The sequence below is a fragment of the Lygodium microphyllum genome, chromosome 29 (genome assembly GCF_053477565.2).
Source record: "Lygodium microphyllum isolate KBCC chromosome 29, Lygodium_microphyllum_v1.1.10, whole genome shotgun sequence".
Taxonomy (NCBI): Eukaryota; Viridiplantae; Streptophyta; class Polypodiopsida; order Schizaeales; family Lygodiaceae; genus Lygodium; species Lygodium microphyllum.
This window is the reverse complement of record NC_141163.1, coordinates 47,366,582-47,387,761: the sequence shown is the minus strand read 5'-3', so window position 1 is coordinate 47,387,761 and position 21,180 is coordinate 47,366,582.

Genomic DNA, 21,180 nt, shown 5'->3' with positions numbered 1-21,180 from the left:
AATACCTACCTTGCGGGTGTAGTGAGCTTACCTTGATGTTGGATCGAGTCCCCTCCTCTCTCTCACACTCTGGTAGCTCCACGATCCTTGTGGCAAGTTCAAGCAACCTCAAGCCCCCTCCGTTAAGCTCCATCCCCCATAGCCGTGCAAGACAAGAGAAGAGAAGAAGGGAAGGAACAATGAAGGGAGAAGATGGGGAGCTTCTTCTCCACGATCCCTCACTCTCACACCCTCACTCCCTCACACCCTCACACTCCCTCAATCCCTCACTCAAGCACAAGCATGAAGGTAAAAAGCAAGAGAGGAAGAAGAAGAAGCTTTAGCCACACCCAAGAATGAGCTTCTCATTCACTTTTGAACTTTATATACATGCCCTACCTTTTGGGTGGTCATCCACACTTTTTTACATGGCTGGCCTAGGCCCTCTTTTCCTATTTCCCACTGTTCTAATTTATCCCGTTCCCATTAATGCATACAATTTGCACAGGAGTGAGCCCGGAGCTCTTTTTACAAAGATTCGAGAGCACCTTCATATTTAGTAGCGCACTTTTACTCTTTTCTTTTTTCGAGGCAACACCGTCGTTTGAATCATTCAAATTTTTAGGCTTCCATTTTTTCGGCACTCCTGCTCCATTCTTCATTCCTCTGTGCTGTGGTGCTAGGTGGGAGTGGTGCTAGGTGGAATTGGTGGATAGATGACCATGATCAGGAAGGTGCTGTTGGGAAAGAGACATGATGGGGTGTTGATTCCTGATGATTTGGAGAGGTTCCGGCTTGCTTTGATCTTCATGAAGGTGCTCGGCCTTTGTTACCCAGTTGGAATTTGGCATTAGCGATGATTGTCACAATCGGGGCTCCATAACCGTGGTAAAACACGGGGTTCCAAGGTCTATGCCACTGGTAGGCCCCGACTGAGTTACAAATAGCCTGCAAGAGAAGGATGTGCCCTCCCTAAGGGGTGTGTTTGCCTCCCAGTGAGGTGTAAGTGCATGTGCAGTGGAATTGGGAGATGAGTCTTGGTAATGTCTCACACTTGAGAACCTAGTTTGTGTATTGTTGGAGGTGCAGTGCAGATCTTAGGGTGACAGGTCTGGAAGTCCTACCCTTGATGTGCCCTAAGCATGAAGTGGGGAGAGGGGCTAGGGGTGAACCCTAGGTGCGGTGAGCAAAGTGTTTTTTTTTTTGGAGACGGTATACATAGAAGGCGTTTGGCTAGTGCCGATCGTTGTCAGCTGACGCGCGGGGTGGTCGCAGGCATTGGGATAGAAAGCACGGCTTTGGAGGTATTCTTTAATAGCAGCTCGGGCCTTCAGAGGTGTGGATGACAAAAAGGGATGGTTACACCTTGTGAAGTGGATGTCATTCATGTTTTCTAAGAGTTCTAAGCAAAAGGAGGGAAGGAGGGTTGCCCTCATCATTAATCTAGTCATAGCTCTACTATCGATTCCTAGGTTGATGTCAAAAAAGAGGGGGGGAAGGTGAGCTTTCTCAACTGTAGGATTTTGTATTAATAGGAATTTGATCAACCTAAGGTAATTGCAGGTGGTTAGGAAGGCAGGATCCGGACAAGAGGAGAAGTCTGTGAGGAAATGGGTGATGGATGGAAGGATATCCTCTACTCTAAAAACTAAGCATTCCTCGGGAGTTTGGGCATTTACATTATATATTTTAGGAAAATCAAAATCCCCATGAATAGTGCGGTCATAGTCCACTCCATGCCAGTGGGGGTAGGGCATGTAGGTGGGGTCATTTCGTTCCTCGGGGAGTGAGCTGCAGAAGGATATCTAGGTGTCAAAATTGGCATCCCAAATCCTCCTCCGCCACTTCGGCTGTGCCTCATAGCCTTGGACGGATTTGGGAATCCGGTTCACCTTGTCCTGCCAGTAACCTGCGGGGGCTCTTGCCTCCACCTGGTTATAATTAGGCTCCTTTCTTCCACCCATCTATTTGCCAGGTCATTGGCTAGATCCTTGATCTTGGATAGGATACTAAGTGGCAATGCCCGGTCCAACGAGCGTGGATAGGAAAATGATAGCTCAAAAGACCTCGTCTGGAACTCCCGATCACACCAGATGACCAATTCTTGAGGCCAATCAATGGGGTTGGGGTCCCTTCGTAGTGGTACTGGCTTGTCTGGGTAGTGACCGTGCTCTGCGTTGTGCGTCCTCTACCAGCTCCTGCCTCCTTCTTGTGGCTGCCATGATGCGCTCCGGCATGTGGGCATCTTCAGGCTCGTATGGTGGGAGGTCTGGTAGAGGGGGACTGGGCGCTTTTCGTTGTTCTTCGTCGGCCTCCTAGTTTGAATGCGGGCCCGCCTCGGTATCTTGTTCGGCCACGGCTAGGGTCATTTGCAGTGGTGGTGTGGGCGACTCCTGTTCTTCGAACCCTAGTTCCTTGAGCTCAATAGTGGAGAGGCCGGCACTGCGCAGGTAGTGGAATTGCTGCTCCTTGGTGAGTCCCGTGCTGGTGGGGAGCTCTCGTTCCTGAAGGCCGTACCTTAGTTCTCAGGTAGTCAATTCCAGTTTCTTTCTCACCCTTTCCACTGAATCATCGCCTTGTGCTTGGATGACATGTAGCATGGTTCTAAGAAAGGCTTGCCTTTGTGCATGGGTGCATACATCGGCGGCTGCTTCAGCTCTGGATTCGGCAAGCACTCTCTTGCACTCTGCCACCGCCAAGCATTCCGTTAATTGCTTGATTCTTTCAAAGTTGTTTGCTTCCCAAGCGTTGGCCCTTTCATCCATCTTTCTTCTTTCTTCTTCTAGCGCACTTGCTAGTGTGGTTACCACATGTTGCTATTCATTCGTTAAGGCCGAGAGTTGGTGCCACTCCTTGGACTTTTGAGCCAGCTGTTCTTCGACGATTTCCTTCACTTGAGTTGCGATACTGAATTTGTGTTCTGCCTCATCGATTCGTTCTAATATTTCCTGCGCTAGCTGCTCATGGCTCTTGATCTCTGCAAGGTGCAGTCTTCGTTGCATGAAGGCCATGGCCATGAGGGCCTTTGTCTCTTCCTTGGCAACTTCCAATGCACATTGCAGCCGTTGTACCTCCTGTTGTTGTTCTTGCACTTTCGTTGCGAGGGTTGCCAGCCGGTCCCGTGCTAGGAACTCTATCTCTCTCTCTAGCCTATTTTGTTCCTCGAGCTCATACTGAAGCTTTGCCATGGCATCCCCCTGCCACTCACTCGGATCACCTTCTTGAGTTGCCAATAGTCCATACCCTCCAGTCTGTCCGTTCTCTGCTCTAGGTTAGCATATTGCTGCACTAGCAACTTTAAGCTCCATTGCTTGGCCACCAGGTTTTGTTCTTCGTCCTTTAGCCTCTGTCTCAAGCAGTTTTCATTGTCTTGGGTCTCTTTCTTTTTTGCCTCCAAATGATCTTGTAACACCTTGACCTCCCTTTGCCGATTAGCCTCTTGCTTTGAAACTTTGAGCTTTAGGGCCGCGAGGTTTCCCTTTCTTCTTCCAGCTCCAGCAAAGCCATCTTCTTTTCCTCCTTTGCCATCTCCAGCTACGCTAGGAGCTCGGCCACGTAGGCATCGTAGTATGCACTCGATGACAGGGGGATAGGAGCTGTGGTGGTTGATGCTTCGAGTTTTTGCCATTTTGGGTCTTTTCTGGATTCAGCGTCAGCAGTGGTAGGTCCTTTCCCTCCAGGTTGTGGGACAATCTCCGCCACCTTACTGACAAGAATTTGCATCATGCTCATTAGCTGGGCCATGTCCAGAGAAGGCGTGGGTTGTGGGGCATTTGGGGTGCCTGTTGGCGCCGGCACGAAGGAGGGAGGCAGGAGGTGCAACAACGACTTTCCCTTGCCCACGATCATCGGGGCTGCCCTCGTGCTGCCACTCGCTTTTGCTTCATGGTGAAGACCATAGTGGTTGATTTCTCCTTTTCCTTGAGTTTCTTCAACAGACCTGTGAGTGGCCTCAGCCAAATCGGCCAGTTCCTTCATGCTCAGCTCGTGGATTTCCTCTTCTGCCCTTCTTTGCCGTTCCTCTTCCGCCTTTTTTGACTCCTCTTTAATTCTTGCGAGTTCCTCCTCCTTCTCCTTCTACAGTTGTTCTTCCAACCTACATGACTCTTTTCGAGCCCTCTTCACCTCGGTCCGCTCCCCTTTGCTCAGTGTCTTCCCCTTCTTTTGGCTCTTGCCATCCTTTGTTTGCTTCTGAGGCCTGACCGTTTGTGTGGGTGGTACTTTAGGCTCTCTTTCATTGCTAGTCGAGCCTTCCTCCTCTCGATGTGGTGAGCCTTTGTGCTCAATCAGCTCTCCCTCCATGCCGGCATCCTTGATAGTCTCATCAATGATTGCTGTAAGGATACCTCCGTACATGATCATAGAGGCCTTGATGGCAGGTTTCTTCCTCGTGGATCGTGCAGTGGAGGTCGGGGATTCCCCATCAGCTGGTGTTGCGGCTGGAGCTAGAAGGACGGCTGAACTCTTTATAGACTTCTGGAAAAAACCATTCTAGTCCACCTCCTCTGGGACTCCTGCCGCAATGCTTTCCAGCAGTGGCATGTTGATTCTATTCATGAGTGCATTGTATCTATGGCTGGAGAAGAGAGAATGGATCATCTTAGCCTGCATCCTTGTCGCCGGGTCTGGAATGTTAGCTAGACTAATTCCATCGACCATGTGCACATCTTCTTTTTTGACTCCCAGCATGGCGTACACATCTCTTTTTGGGCGTCTTTCTTTTTTGGGCACGAGTCCCAGGGCTCTTTCGACAGTGACTGCGTTAAGGGGCACCTGTACCCATCTTTCTTGATTACCTGCCCTTACCGTGATCGTGCCACAGCTTCGTCCTTCATCAAAATTTCTTAAGAAATCTGCGCACATGCTGTAGTCTATAGCTTGTCCGACTTTCTCTATGTGCTTTTGGAGGCTTCATTTGTCCACCAGCTCTCTTACGGCCAGGTCCTTCGAGATGGCCTCATCCAGGTTCATGGTATGCTTGAAAGTGAATTGGCTGAATCCCCGCGTCTCAATGCTGATTCCATATTTCATCATCTCTGCTTCCGTGAATGGGAGTCTAGCTTGTCCTGTCATGGTAGGTGCCTGTCATTACCCAAGTCAACATTAGAGTTACGATTTGATTCATTCCTAGCATATTCCAAGAAAAAATGTGTGTGCCAGTTTACTAGGCAGATTTAAGGGGATGAACTTTTTAGAAATAACTAAAACCAACATCTACTTCCTCCTTGCTTTCTTTCCTATTTGAATTTAGTTGAGCACTGTTAGCATTTACACTTCTTGCTACATCACTTGGTTGTCACTGGCTCTTCCCCCCTCTTTTCTAAGTGGTACGGGGAGGGGGGAAGGCTCTCATGGGCTGTGTGGGGTGAGCTACTTGGCCATAAGCCATGTATAAAGGTTAGGGTTGTATTCAAACTGGGCATGGCGATCAAGTTTGCATGGCTGCAGGGAAGCTTGAGTGATGTAGGTTAAGACGTTTACATGGCGATCAAGTTTGCATGGCTGCAGGGAAGCTTGAGTGATAACTAAAACCAACATCTACTTCCTCCTTGCTTTCTTTCCTATTTGAATTTAGTTGAGCACTGTTAGCATTTACACTTCTTGCTACATCACTTGGTTGTCACTGGCTCTTCCCCCCTCTTTTCTAAGTGGTACGGGGAGGGGGGAAGGCTCTCATGGGCTGTGTGGGGTGAGCTACTTGGCCATAAGCCATGTATAAAGGTTAGGGTTGTATTCAAACTGGGCATGGCGATCAAGTTTGCATGGCTGCAGGGAAGCTTGAGTGATGTAGGTTAAGACGTTATGAAAGATGTCCCCCGAGTTGAGGCGACTAGCAACGTGCAACTCCTCCTTTGTGAGGAACTGGTAAATGTACGGATGGGCCAATACCTGATCATCTAAGTGTAGGTTGCGTGTAATGGCCAGAACTCTGAATGAAAGGGGTGCCACATACATAGGGTCGCGTTCAATTGTTTTGATTGCCCTCCTTTGCTCAGCATTAGTCATGATCCGGTGGCCTTTTTTCTCCCACTGGAGTCGTAAGGCATACCACAGTTGTTGCAGGAATGGAGAAGCAGAGCTGGCAAGATGCACGAGCTCCTCCAGTTCTCGTTCGGGAGTAGAGCAAGCGGGTTTGTGGTATGAGGTGACTAGTCGTCTCAGAACAACTTGTTCCTTCAAGATCTCTCCATTAGCGATTAGCTCGGCCACAACTTTGGAAAATTTGATGGTCATGAACTCGTAGTATTCCCAAGTGCATGGCAACGAGCGAACATCAAAAGTGAGGGGTTCGTCAAGAAGTCCTAGGTCAAGCCTCTCATAGCTTCTAGCGAATGTAGTGAAGGTGTCATCCAACTCCTTGATGCATGTCACTACATCATTCCCTGAGGTCTCAGCAAGATCCTTGGCTGCGGAAAGGAAGGATCATCTTTCGTACGAAGGCTTAAGGCCTGTTGGTGGCGATGGAGCAGTTGGGCTGGAAGTAGTGACTCCCTTGCGGGCGTCGTCAATGGGACTTTGCACTCTGGATCATTTGGAAACACTGCGGCGGGCCCTCGTGCCATAGGAGGTGTGCTGCAATCCATTCGAGTGGGTATGGGGGTGTGCACCTCCTCTGACCTGGATGGTGCTGGATCATCCGGTCTGGGACTCTAAAGGTGTTGGGTGGCCTTAATCATCACCATTGCTGGTTTGACGTTCTTTACGATTTGTGCTTTGCCTGTGCTGGTTTGTCCAGCTGGAGTGGGGTTGCTCAAAGTTGATCCTTTTGGGTATCTGCCCTTAGGCACCCATATCCAGGGGTTGCCCGCATAGTATCCTTGTGCTCGCAGGAGATCTTTCGATATCCATCATGGCGTGGTGGTGCGTCCATGTCGATGGCGCCTAGGCTACCTCCTAGGCTGCGACGACGACTGATAGTTTTTGCGTTTAAGAGCATGCTTCTGCGGTCTACCAGAAGGTGGTGCTCGCCATTTTGGCACCCATATGTGTGTGGGCTCCCTGGCCATGTGAATGGCTTGGGTGGGTTTGCTTCTGGCGGTTGGGGCACGGGGTAAGATATTTATGACCTTCTCCTTAGGCTTGGCCGTGGGGGTCTCTATTGGTGGCTCTGCAGTTGTAGAAGGCGCAAGATGGCCCTTGCTGAAAGTAGTTACTATGCGCACATTGCCCACAGTCAGGTGAATGCGGTCTAGGTTGTAGTCCACATTGCAGTTTGTCTGCTTTTTGAAAGTGTGCCCTAGTAGTGATTTATCATCGGCCCCTTTAGTGTTTGGTAACACATAAAAGACGATTGGGATAATTCCAGACTCGACGGAGACAACCGCTAGGCATTTCCCTAAGAGAGGGTAAGTGTTACCCCCAAATGGGCTAAGTTTCGCATTTGTGGGCTATAATTTAGGCTGACCAATGTGTGGCCAATGGTCATGTCAAGACATTACGGTCAGCCCCTTTGTCGATCAAGGCATCAAAAGAATATGTCCGTTCTGCAGTGACCGTGATTCGGAGGTAGGCGGGTGCTATTGCTTCTTCATCTTGATCGGTTAGTTCGGTAATTGTGGCCACGAAGATGGTGACGGGGGCTTTGCGCATCGGTGGCTCATGCAACGGATGGGAATGAGGATAGTACTTTTTCATGCGATTGCCATTGAAGAAGCCTATTCCTTTCCCTTCGAGCGTCTCCAACTTGACATTGCCCGTTCTGCTAATTGCACGCACCTAGAAAGGTCCCAACCCTCAAAATTTCATTTTTTGTTTGTGCCCTTTCACCGAGTAGAGTAGTACAAGGTCCCCTTGATCAAATTTGTGCTGGTTGACGTGCTTGTCATACCACAGTTTTCATCGTGGCTTTTCATAGATTAGAGCGTGGGTGGCTAAAAGTCGAGTCTTTGTGAGATGCTCTAGCTCCTGTAAGCGGTTAGTCCAAGCCTCTCTTCCCTCCCAACGCTCCCGCTCTGCTATTCTTAAGCTAGGGACAAAGAATTCTAAAGGTAGAATGGCCTCCGTCCCTTAGGTCAACCTAAAGGGCATTTGCTCGATAGCCGTCTTATAAGCCGTCCAATAAGCCCACAAGGCAGTCATCAGTTTATTATCCCAGTCTCGTCGTGATGTGGATACCACCTTAGTAAGCACGTTGACTAGGATTTCATTTGTGGACTCCGCTTGGCCATTTTCCTGAGGGTAGTAGGGTGAGAACCTTCTATGAATGATTAGGAAGGTTGAGAGCAGGTGGGATATTACTTCATTAATGAAGTGTGTGCCTTGATCACTTACTAGTTTGATTGGACAACCAAACCGTGAAAAGACCTGTTCCCACAGGATCTTTGCAGTGGTCCTAGCGTCATTCCTTCTAGTGGCTCGTGCCTCTGCCCACTTTGTTAGGTAGTCCGTTGCCACAATGATGTAGCGTGCCTGGGAGTATTGAGCTGCTAGACTGATAGGTCCGATGAAGTCAATGCCCCATTTTTCGAAGGGCTATCACGCTATTACGGGGGTTAACTCCATCTTATCTTTGCGCATGGGCACCTTAGTCCTCTGGCACTCGTCGCAGTGTTTGACGAGCTTAGCGGCGCCGCAGAATAGGGTGGGCCACCAGAGTTGGGATTGTAATACCTTATGGGTGGTCATGTCCCCACTAAAGTGCCCGCCAGCTATCCCGCCATGTGCCTCTCTCAATACATCGTGCATCTCGTGCTCACACACACATCTACGTAATACGCCGTCCTGCCCCAACCTATAGAGTTGGCCAACAATTAGTTGGTATGGCTGGATTTTTAAGATAAGTCTCCTTAGCATGACTTTCTCAATAGGTCTCTCTGGCAGGCCATTTTCTAACACTTGGAAAACATCGTCTGCCTAGTAAGGCGTCAAATTAGCTCTATACAAGTCCCCTTCTCTAGACAGGCCAAAGAGGTGCGCGTTCGGTAAATCGTCAGGGATGCCTTGGCCAATAGCTTCCCCTGTGGGTATGTGGGACATGTGATTCGCCATGTAGTGCTGCTTTCCTTTACCCACAATCACTGAGAAATCAAACTCCAGCAGGAGAAGTAACCACCTTGCTATGCGACCTGTGGTGCATGGCTTGTTCACAAGATATAGCAAGGCTTGATGGTCCACGAAAAAGACGAAGGGTGTGGCCAACAGGTAATGCCTAAATTTCTTTACAGCGAACACCATGGCTAGCCCTTCCCTTTCTGTAGTGGAGTAGTTCATTTCTGTTCGGTGAGCTGCCTGTTGGCAAAGCTCACGCGGTAATCAAGACTATGTTCACCGGGCTAGCATAGAATGGCTCCGATAGCAAACTTGGAGGCATCTATGTGTACATGGAATGCTACACTCCAGTCTGGGGCTCGCAAGATTGGTGCACTGGTGAGAGCCTTCTTTAACTGTTCATACGTGTGTTAGCATTCCTCAGTCCACTCGAATACAATCAGTAGCTTGTACAATGGTCTAGCAATCACCGCGTAGTTTAGTACAAAGCATCGGTAGTATCCTGTGTGGCCTAAGAAACACTGGACGCCCTTGTAGTTGGTGGGCAGCTTCCTAGGCATATAAAATTTTTTGAAAATGATCCACTGTAGCTCCTGCAATCAGCAAAAAACCAGGCTGCCCCTAGAAACCCTAATGCAAAAGCCATAGCCAAAGCTTCAAAATTCTGACATTTCTCACTGTTTCTCTCACTAAAGTTATCAACAGTGATTTTAATCACTGAGCAATACTCTCTGAAGTTCATTAAAGTACTGTCACTCAGATTTGAAGGTATCAGCATCAAATCAAGAAGGGGAAGATCACTTGGATTTAAAAGAGTAAAGGACTTTGCAGATTTGGTATTCATTGACACTCAGTTAGTGTTTTTTAGCACTTGTGTATCTCAACCAACTCTTCTGCTGCTCAAATCTAATAAGTCTGAAGTTGATTTGCTACTGTTCCCGTAAGTCTAACATGGGAAAAGACTCTCCAAATGCTCGATTCAAAGGAGTCAGGTTCCACACCTGGCAAACCCGCATCAAGCTCATCTTGATGAAAAAGGGTCTCTGGGCCATCACAAATGGCAAAGAGAAGAAACCTCGGGACGCGGACCTTGCAACTACTTGGCAAAAGAATGATGACAGAGCCCAGGCCATTATCAAACTGGAGCTAGACGACAGTTATATCCATCATGTGGATAACTGTGAGACCTCACAGGATACATGGAAAAGACTTGACACCCTGTTCGGTGCACAATCTAAATCATCAAAGTATGGTCTCCTGATTGAGTTCTTCAGGCTTGAAATGAAGTCCAGTACATCACTTGCCACACATCTTAATTACATGGAAGGACTCCTAACCCAACTTGCAGGAATCAACATTAAAATGGATGAAGATGTTTGCATCGGTGTTCTACTTAAGAGTTTGCCTCCTGAATATAATAATGTATCAAAAACTTTAATCAACATGCCAAATCCTGAACTTGTTGATATCCAAGCATCACTGTTAGAAGAGGAAAAGAAGCTAAAAACTAAGGAAGAACCAAGTACCTCTAGAGATGAGCATGCATTATATGTTGGTAACAGGTACAAAGGCAAGAAGGATCAGCTCTTCTGTGACTTCTGCAAAAGGACCGGACACACCGAGAAGTTCTGCCACGCAAGAAAGAGATCCCAAAAGGCCTATCTAGTCACAGTCAAAGAAGAAGAAGAAAATGGAGCAAAGGAAGAAGAAGATGAAGATGAAGACCACCAGGATCGGAAGGACAAGACTCATCAGTCCTTGTACTCTCATAATTCTGATAGACTATTTTAATAGCCTTGTATTTTCCTTGCCCTAATGCTTCCTGCCATAAGCTTCGTAAACTCCTTATGTAACTTGGCATTACAGTCCCTGTACACTTTGTGAGGCCCCTGTTATAGCCTCTGGATGTCCACCATGTTTATGGTACCCACACTTAGCCTTTTCTGCGATAGCCTCTGGTGTTTTGCCATGTTTGTGGTATACCCTTCAGGGTCAAGGACATGCAGGCTAACCTATCCCATATGCACAATGGTGCCTACTGCAGTTTCCTACTTTCCTATAAAGCAATGTACTTGCTTCCTTTTCTTAATGCAATGATAGTACTCTTTTCTTTTCAGTGAAGTGTCAATGTCATTGTCCACATACGCAAGATTGTGTTTATGAGTCCAAGTCTCAATCTTGGAACCTAATTCACTTGTGTAACAAACAATGTCTTTGTCTTCTCCATCATGAGTCCACACTTCTCATTTCATCCTCCATAGCTTCCGGTTTTGCCATGCTCTAGATCCCGCATTTGTCACAGTAATTGCGTCTTTGGGAGCCATGTCCTTTGTAGTCCAGCCAAGGAGAGTCTATCCAATCGTTCCCAATGGTGAGCTCATCATTTCTCCTCTCCCAAGAGATCAATTGGCCAATTGCATTGTTGCCATGGAAATAGCCACTTGTAACTCTTTAAAGACTTAATCTTGATTAAGTCCAAGCTTACGAGCTTAGCTTCCATGGTTTTATGTAGATGACTAAGAGAGAAGAGAAGAGAAAAGCTCCAAAATGGAGGTAGAAGGAGAAGACATGGTAATGGCTATGGGATAGGCATGGGCTTCAATTCTCTCTTCTTTTTCTCTCCAACTTCAAATGTTTCTTCAAATCCCCTTGCTTGGATGGCTTGAATTGATGGCACTTCCTTTAGGATGCTAGTATCCTCTTCTTGATGATGGCGCCCTCCTCCCCCTTTAGTTTGCTCTCTCTCCCTCTTTATAGGATGGTACCCCCTCCTCTCTTTCTCATGACTCTTCAAATTCCACTAACTCCTCCCCTTCCTCTTCTCCAATTGACTTTTGGACTTCCTCTCCCTTTCCTCTTCCTCTTTCACTTAGCCTTTTCTTCTTCTCCCTCTCTTTATCTCCCACTATGATGTGCCCCCTAGGATGAGGGCATCCTCTCCTTGGTCATAACCTTTTCAAATCCACATGCAACATTTTTTCTTTTAGTTATGGTTTTTTTAAAACTCATTTCCTAACCTTTAGAACCATAACACATAGAAGAATACCCCCCCTTCTCTTTCAACTAGGATCCTCTCGTACATAATATATTTTTGTTAAGCTAAAATGTTAGCTACTTTTCCACCTTCATTATAAGACTACCCTCTCTTGCATTTTTGCCTATGAGGTTGCCATTATCAAAATGTTTCCCCTCCTTTGCTCATATTAACTCAAATACTCATGGTTCCACTAATCGAAAATAATCCTTTCTGATTAGATAAAACTATCAAATTCTACTTGGTATTTTCCTAAGTCCACCCTCTAGCACAGAACTCCTTCGAACTAGGATTTTCCACTTGCCGGACTACAAAGACACGTTCTCCAAAGATGAAATTACGAATCTCATCTACATTAAATTAATGTGAAAAGTTGGTAACAATGTGTCAATTGTATACAATGTTGCTAAAAAGTTTTGCAATGTTAGGCATTGTTTCTAGGTGTTGTCATTTGGATTTTAAATCTTTTTGTGTAGTTAGCTGTCCAACAAAGTGCCCTCCACAAGTGGAGTCATGATAGTCTTTCAAGATAAACAAAACCTCATTGCACACAACACATTGGTGATAAACATCATCCACCCCTTGGTTGCCAGTATAATGTTCTTGCAATCAAGGAAAATTTCAAAGCCTACTGTTTAATTTTTCTCTTTTTAGCCTTGGACAAAGTAGCTCTAGTCTCTCCCATAGATAGATAATCCATTATAGCAGCATACCAAGATGGAATGGAAGTTATATCAATTTTGAATAGACCTTCAAGATCACTACCTTTAGCCAAAATTTCCTTTGGCTTCCCAAAATCCACAAGACATTCAATGATGCCTTGCAACTTTGGTGGCTTACTCTTGATTTCATAATCAAAATCTTGCAAAGTGATTAACCACTTTGTGAGGCAGTCAGGCGCAACAACTTATTCATCAATATCCTCAACCTTCCACCTTCTTATAAAATAACACCTTCTTATGGAGAATGTAATGCCTGAATTTCTTTGTCGTGAATACCATCCCAAGGCACAACTTCTCCATATAGGTGTAATTAATCTTAGATATCCCCGATTTATGGCTAGCAAATGCAATAGGATGATACCACTTCTTCTCTCAAATCTAGGCTAAAACAATAGCTACTCTGTTGATGCTATGAATTGTGTGGCTGCTGAAAATATATAGAAGACCTAATCTCTTCTGGGTGCTTTCAAGATTGGTGCTTTGACTAGTTCCTGCTTCACATCCTCAAAGGATACTCAACATGGGTCACTCCAAACAAACTGATAATTACAAGATAGTAGATTCGTTAATAGAAAATCCTCTCTGCCAGTGCATTGATAAATCTTTGATAATATCCCACTGATGATAGAAAGCTGTGCACTTCTTTAGGAGTACGTGGCATACTCATACAACCAATCTAACCACATGGCCTAATAGCAATCCATAGGGCACTCCAAAGATGCACTTTCTTGGATTAAGAGCAATCCAAACTACCTACAATGCTCAAACAATTTTCTTCAAATAATTTGCTATCTCTCCCTTATGATGGTTGCCCCTAGACCATCAATAAAGATTTTCAACTCCTCTAAGAAATATCACCAAAAGTCTTATCAGTTGTATGTTGCCAAGAACCTAGCGCATTGCAAAACCCAAATGCCATAACATGATATGAAAAGGTAGAAAATACAATAATAAATGCCATTTTCAACTTTTCTTCATCTGCAATAGCCATTTGGTTATATCCAGTAAAGCAGTCCATGAATGAATAGATATCTTTATCCACTAAGATCTAGAATCTGGTCAATAAATGATAGAGGATAGTAATCCTTGACCATTTTCTTATTGAGATCTCTAAAATCTATGGAAATCCAAATTTGATTATTATTCTTCTTTCTAATAACTACTGGTGAATACCACTCCGTGTGTTGTATAGGAAATATCAGGTCAACCTTAATTTCTGCAACTCCTCAAATAGTCTATCCCTTAGCTTGAAAGGCATACGCCTCACTTTTTGTCACATAGGAAGGCTACCTTCCTTCAAGAGAATGGTATGCATAGCTAAATTGGGAGGAATACCCCTTGGTCAAGTGAAGATGTCATGGAATTCCTAGACCAAGGACATGTAATTCTTCCTTTCTTTTGAATTGAGCATAGATCCTAATTTAGTTAGTTGTGGAGGATCATTCAACATATGAGGACCATCTTGATCACGTCCGCATCTCTTATTTTGTCTTGAGCTTCTATTGGCTCATTTAGAGTCACCTAGTAGACATCCTCCATTGTGGACCTCTCTTTTGATTTGTCACTTGTACAAAGTCCCACTACCAGATGGATCCTCTAATGCATCTAATTTTGATGAAGATAAAGGTACTCTCTCACTTTGAGGAGATTTAGGATATGCATCCATTATCACATGTTGAACACCTCTACCAAAAATTAAATGACATGTGGGTATATCAACTTGAAAGTTGGATTGCAAGATCCATGGCCTTCCTAACAATACTTGATAGCTTGGTTGCCCTGCAAACCTAATAACCCTAAAGTCCATAATGCACTCCACATTGGCAATAGTTACATAGACTTTGGTAATGCAACCTTTAGGTTGCCTTAAACTATCATGAGTCATTCGGAGAATTGTGGAGACATCCTTTTGGATTTCCAATCCTAATCTTTCCATCAATTTTGAGCTCATAATATTGACAGAGGATCCCGTGTCCACACTGGCATGTTCTACTAATATGCCATCAACGTACACTGCTATCCTTGGGCAATGCTTTTCTGCATGTGCAAACCAAACATTTCCTGCTCGAAATATTCCCAAGGGCTCAATGATATACCTAGTGTGAAGAATCTTCTTGAACTCTTTACTCACTCATGGAGATAACTTGATCAATTGTGGAGATTCACATCAGGCTTTACCTCGCAAAGAGAAATCACTAATCAAATTCATGATAATTATTAATGGTTATCTTCTCCTGTTAGACCATTCTTTCTCTCTTGGTCATTGAATAGGCTTTGGTATCTATTTCTTAGCTTTTACCTTCTTCTTTGGCAGCACCTTATTGGGGTCAGTTTTTCCATCACCACTTTTAATGGACCAACTTCCACATCAAGGTTAAGGACTTGCATCCCCCTATCATCCTTTTTAGAGGTTGTCTCAATAGGTTTTACATGATCCATGTCAATGTCAGCAAGAGAAACACTGCTCAATTGCACTTGGATATTAAAGTCTAGCATGTGCAAAAAGTAGTGTAGTTGAGCATCAATAGGGATGGGAATATAGGTTTGCAATTTATGAAATACTTCTTTTAGTTTCTTGGCATACCCTTGAACATTATCATGAGGTTCTTGATGTGTTATATTGAGAACACATAGCCAATATTGATTGCCTCTTTCAGTGGAAAACTCTCTTTGAAAGAAAGGCTGCAAAAAATAGATCAATTGTAGTTATGGTTTCAACTTCTAGGCTACGATACCATACTATGTCTTGTCCTTTCAAAGTCATATAAAAGAACATCATCAGATGCTCTTCATCTTAGATTCGATAGTTGAGCATTATTAACTTTTGGAACTCATTAATATGAAGCTCCACATCTTCCTCTACTAACCCATTAAAAATGGGTAGAGGGAATCCTAAGGCTGGCAAATCCATCATCCCTGTGTAGGGATTGCAATGGGTTGCACCATGATGACAACCAGATTCGCTAAGGGTCTTTGAACTAGTGGAGCTATGGCCCCACTTGAAGTGGGATGATTGATTGGGAGAGGGAAAGTACTAGAGCTTCCTCCTCCTCATAGAGAATTTATCTCGTAGAACTAGGGTTGCTAAGACCCTCCCTTATAGGGATATCAGGTTGCTTCATTGAGGAGAATACCTCCTAATAATTTTGGCCCATTGTCTAGCCCTTTCTACTCTTTCTTGCTTTTAAAGCTTGGCTCGACAATCTTTTGGATCTACTTCACTATCTTTTGGCATACACTAATGAATTAGTCCCTATTGACTAGGATTCCAACACTGTCACTTATTAGTGGCTCCCAAAAAATTCACCACCACCTGTCACCAAAAATGGGCCCGACACTAGCTTTAAGGCTCTGCCCCTTTGCTCAACCAAAACACCCCATACGACCTCGCGGCCAAGAGCATTCAGAGGCTACTCACATTGTTTCAACTTAAACATGCATTTGTATCATTTATAGTCCAATGGATCCCTTTCCAACTCCTCATAGGGAGTACCCAAATAGATCAGTGTCTAGCACCTCGTAGCACATACACAAGGAGCACCCCTCAACTGAATGCTCGTGACCCACTCTCCTACACCTTAGGGATTGGGCCCAATGATGCGCCATTCAAACATTCATGGAGTCATATTTTTTAAATATCTAATCCTAGTCTCTCCATCAAATCCAAACTCATAATGTTGACAGAGGATCTTGTGTCCACAATGGCATGATCCACCAATATGCCATCAACATATACTGCTACCCTTAGGCAATGCTTTTCAGCATTTTCAAACCAATCATCTCCTAGTCATGCTATTCCCAAGGACTCCACGATGACATACCCCATGCGTAGAATCTTCTTAAACTCTTAATGCACTCTTGGAGACAACTTAATCAAGTGTAGGAGGTTTACATTCAGCTTAACTTCGCAAAGAGAACTTGCTAAATTGAATTCATGATAGTTAGCAAGAGCTCTCTTTTCCTGCCAAACCATTCTTTCCTTTGGTCTTTTGAACTGACTTTGGTGCCTCTTTCTTAGCTTTTGCCTTCTTCTTTAGTAACCCTTTATTGGGGTCAGTTTTACCATCTATGGCCTTTAGAGGTCTGCCTTCCATATCGGGATTAAGGAATTGCGTCCCCTTATCATCTTGCTTAGGGTTTCCCTCAACAGGTTTTACCTTGTCTTTAGCAGCATCTTTACCCTTTTGACCTCTTGTAATGACCTATAAGTTAGAAGCTTCAATTCCATTGACACAAACAACCTCAATAAGGACGACTCCATTGCCACTAGGCAGCTTCTCTACCATAGCTTTCCCTCTTTGTAGTCTTTATTTTGGTCCCTCATCTTGCTAGAGATTATTCGCGTGCGCTTGATGGATAACGAGATCTGGCTATTTACTTCCTTGTTTGAGAGAGCTAATCTTGCTCCAATAGGTACTAGAGCTAAATGGTTGGACTTCCTATATATGTTACATTTAAGATTTGGACGATTTCTAGGGAAATATTGGCCATCACATCACTTATAGCTGAATCTTGAGAGGGCACCCTCTTCAAGGCATTGACTCCCTATCAAATTCTGCTACTTCTTAAGCAAAGTGACATTAATAGCTATTTTTATATATTATTCACTAATCATATCAATATAGTGCTTCATCATATCCTTAACTTTGCCAAGGATATTCGAGAGATACTTGACTCATAACCGCAATCGTCTACTTGTTGTTCCATTGCTCTAACCACTTGAGTAGGAATTGGTTGTTGATTCTGTGGAACAACATTAGGGTTTATTGTTTGGCCTCCAATATTTTCTTGAGCCTTTTGACTAGACATAGGCATGGTCACACTGGGAGGAGCTAGCAACATGGGCACATTTTGAATCATACTTCGTCTCCCATTAGGAGGATTGATGGGTACCCCTTGGCCTCCCTTTGTTAGTGCTAAATTATTTTCAAAATCTAAACATGGATTCCAATTTTCCCTAGAGGTATAGGCTACTTGTAATCGTGACTCTACCTTCTCTGCTCATGTAATAGCTGTATCAATGTTAGCAAGAGCAACATTGCTCAGCTATACTTGAATGTTAAAGTCTAGTCCATTCAAAAAGTATTACAACTTAGCAGCAGCTAGAATAGGAATATAGGTTTGCAACTTACAGAATACTTCGTTTAGTTTCTTAGCATAACCTCAGACATTCTCGTGAGGTTCTTGATCCATGACATTAAGAACACGTAGCCAATATCGACCTCCCCTTTTAGGGCAAGCTCTCTTTCAAAGGTTGCAAAGAAGAAGTCAACGGCATAGTTATGGTTCCACTTTCTAGGCTGTGATACCATACTGTAGCTCGACCTTTCAAAATCATATTGAAGAACATCATTAAGTATCCTTCGTCTTGGATTTGCTAGTTTAACATTGGTGTGCAAGTCGGATGATGTATGTGCACGTAGTGAATGCTGGAAGGTCCACAAGAACAAAGAACTCTACAAAAGCTTCATAAAGGCAAAAAGAGAATTTGCATGACAAGAGACAAGAAGACCGATAGGGTGCAATCACCCCCCATGCCTTGTGTGAGCGCTTCACAAGACATGTATTTATAGATTTATTTATCTCCAAGCTAAAAAATAGCCCACTTTACAATTAGCATGTTTTTTGTTTGCTTTTGCCCAAATATAAAGTAAGGTGTTTGGGCGAGTAAGGTGTAAGGTGCCCAAACACAAATACCAAATAATGGAATATTTAACTAAGCGCCTATGTGCATACAAAATAATAAATGTTTGTTAAGTGCTTTAATAAATAAGTGAGCCTAAATATATATTGATGCCACGCCTTTAGTGATAAGGCGCACGCCCATAAAAAATAGTAATTCTTCTAAGTATTTTGAATTCATGCCATCGCCCAGTGCTACTCAATGCCACTGCCGCCTGCTCTACACATCAAAGCATTCACAATTGTTAGAAAATAATAAGATAAAACCCACAAAAGTGAATACCTAGTAGTCTTCAGCTACACAACAATTAAATAGGTTGGAACTCTATCCTAACCTTAATTTAATTCGAGTACGCACTCTAAACTCATAAATGTACATTAATTTAATATGTATTTTGCAGAATCACCCATGTGCACATTAAAATAACCGGACACTCGAAAAGGATAGGTGTCCCCGTCAACTTCTCGCACAAGGAATCCACCTTGTGTACAAGCCTCGGTAAATACATATAGTTTTACGAAATCCACCAAAAAACCTCATGGAATCCACCGTGAAATATGCCTCTAGTTTTATGGAATCCACCGAAAAACCTCACAGAATCCACCATGGAATATGCCTCCTAGCATCATACCCCTGGGATGGGATACAATTGTCTTAGCTCAATGTGGAGTGAGCAGTGAGAGGTAAGCACTTAGGTCGTAGGCATGTATCCATTGGGCTTCTTCAACAAGATGATTTTTAAACTTAACCAAATATCTAGAATATCTACCGCCAATTCTAATGGTCATAAAGTCAGTGTTTAAAATAGTTTCAGGTTTAAAGATTTTAATTTCTTCTTCCAACAAAGGAGGGTTTCCATAGACAGGGTGGACATGTAATTGGCCTCTAAAAGGTCGTAACAAACTGATATGAAAAGTATTATGTATCTTCTAATGTTGGGATAGTTCTAATGTAAATGCATTGTCATTGATCTTGTGAATTACTTTGAAAGATCCATAAAATCTAGGTGCTAATTTAACAACAGGGTGTTTCTCAACACTTTGCAATCTTCTCTTTTCAATGCGTAACCATACATAATCATCAACATTGAAACTCATGGCTTTTCTTTTCTTATTAGCTTGTTTAGTGTATGATTGCTGGGCTTTTGCAATTATGTCTTTAACTTGAGCAAAAATAGTAGCATGCATATTGGCAATATCATCAGCAGCTTTAACTTTATTCGAAAATGATGTAATAGGTGTAGGCAATCTATGTCCATAAATGATTTCAAAAGGTGCATTTTGTGTAGCTGCATGTGGTGTATTATTGTATGCAAATTGAAGTAGATGCAAGTGTGTATCCCATGTTTGTGGTTTTGAAATTGTGTATGCACGCAAACGATCTAGAATCGTACTATTAGTAGCTTCTGTTTGCCCCATTGGTTTCAGGATGGAATGCTGATGAGAAATCAATCTTAGTACCCAAATTAGCAAACGAAGTAGTCGAAAAATTATTGCAAAATTTAGAATCAGATCTGAAATAATATCTTTTGGTAGACCATGGTTAGTAAAAATAGTCTTCAAAAACAATTGTGCAGCTTGAGATGTAGTTAATGTTTTCTTGCATATGGTAGAAAATATGATTGTCTACTAAATCGATCTACTATAGTTAAAATCATATCATGATTAGCCTCTGTGTTAGGCAAAACAGTTATGAAATCCATTGAAATATGTTCCCATGGACATTTAAGAATTGGTAAAGGCATTAACAAACCATATTGCTTACCATGGTGTCGCTTGACTCTTTAACAAATTAAACACTTAGAAACAAAGTTAGAAACATCAGATTCCATTTGTGGCCAATAAAAATCTTCAACCAATGTGATTAAAGTGGATATAATACCTCTATGACCTTGATATGGAGGACAATGAATTTCATGCAGCAGAAATGATCTAAGTTGAATAGTAACACACAATATTTTCTCATAAAACATAAATTCATCAAAATAAGACAAAGAATCAATTGGAATCCAATTATTAGTAACCAATTTGTTCCAATCAGCTTGAAAACTGGGATCATGGTCATAGGTATCCTTCATAGGAATAAGGGAATCAAAAGATAGAACGAAAATATTATGGATACTTGGTCTTCTACTCAATGCATTGGCAACAATATTCTCTCTTTCGGGTTGATATTGGATAAGTGGATGGAAACTTTGAATGAAAGCATCCCATTTAATATGACGGTCAGAAATTTGTGGCTAACTAAGGAGATGTTTGATAGTTTGTTGGTCAGTTTTGATCATAAATTCGGATCCCATTAAATAGTGCTTCCATTGACATAAGGCTTGAACTACATCGAGTAATTCTTTATCATAGGTGGAATACTTCAGTTCAGAGGGTTTAAGTTTGCAACTAGAATAGGGTATGGGATGTGAATCTTGCATATTCCTGATCCACTAGTATCAATGACTACTAGAAAGAATGGTCGATTAAAATCAAGTAATTGAAAAACAGGTGCATGTGTTAAAGCATTGTTTCAATAAATCAAAAGACTTTTATTGGTATCAGAGTAATGATACACAACACCTTTCTTTAACAATTTCGTCAAAGGCAATGCAAGCAATGTAAAATTTCTCACAAATTTTATATAAAAGCTGGCAAGACCTAAGAAAGAATGTAACTCATGCACATTTTTAGGGATTGGCCAATTCAAAATTGCCTCTATCTTTTTAGGATCAACAAGAAAACCATAAGAAGAAACAATGTGACCTAAGTATTCAATCTGGGTTTGGA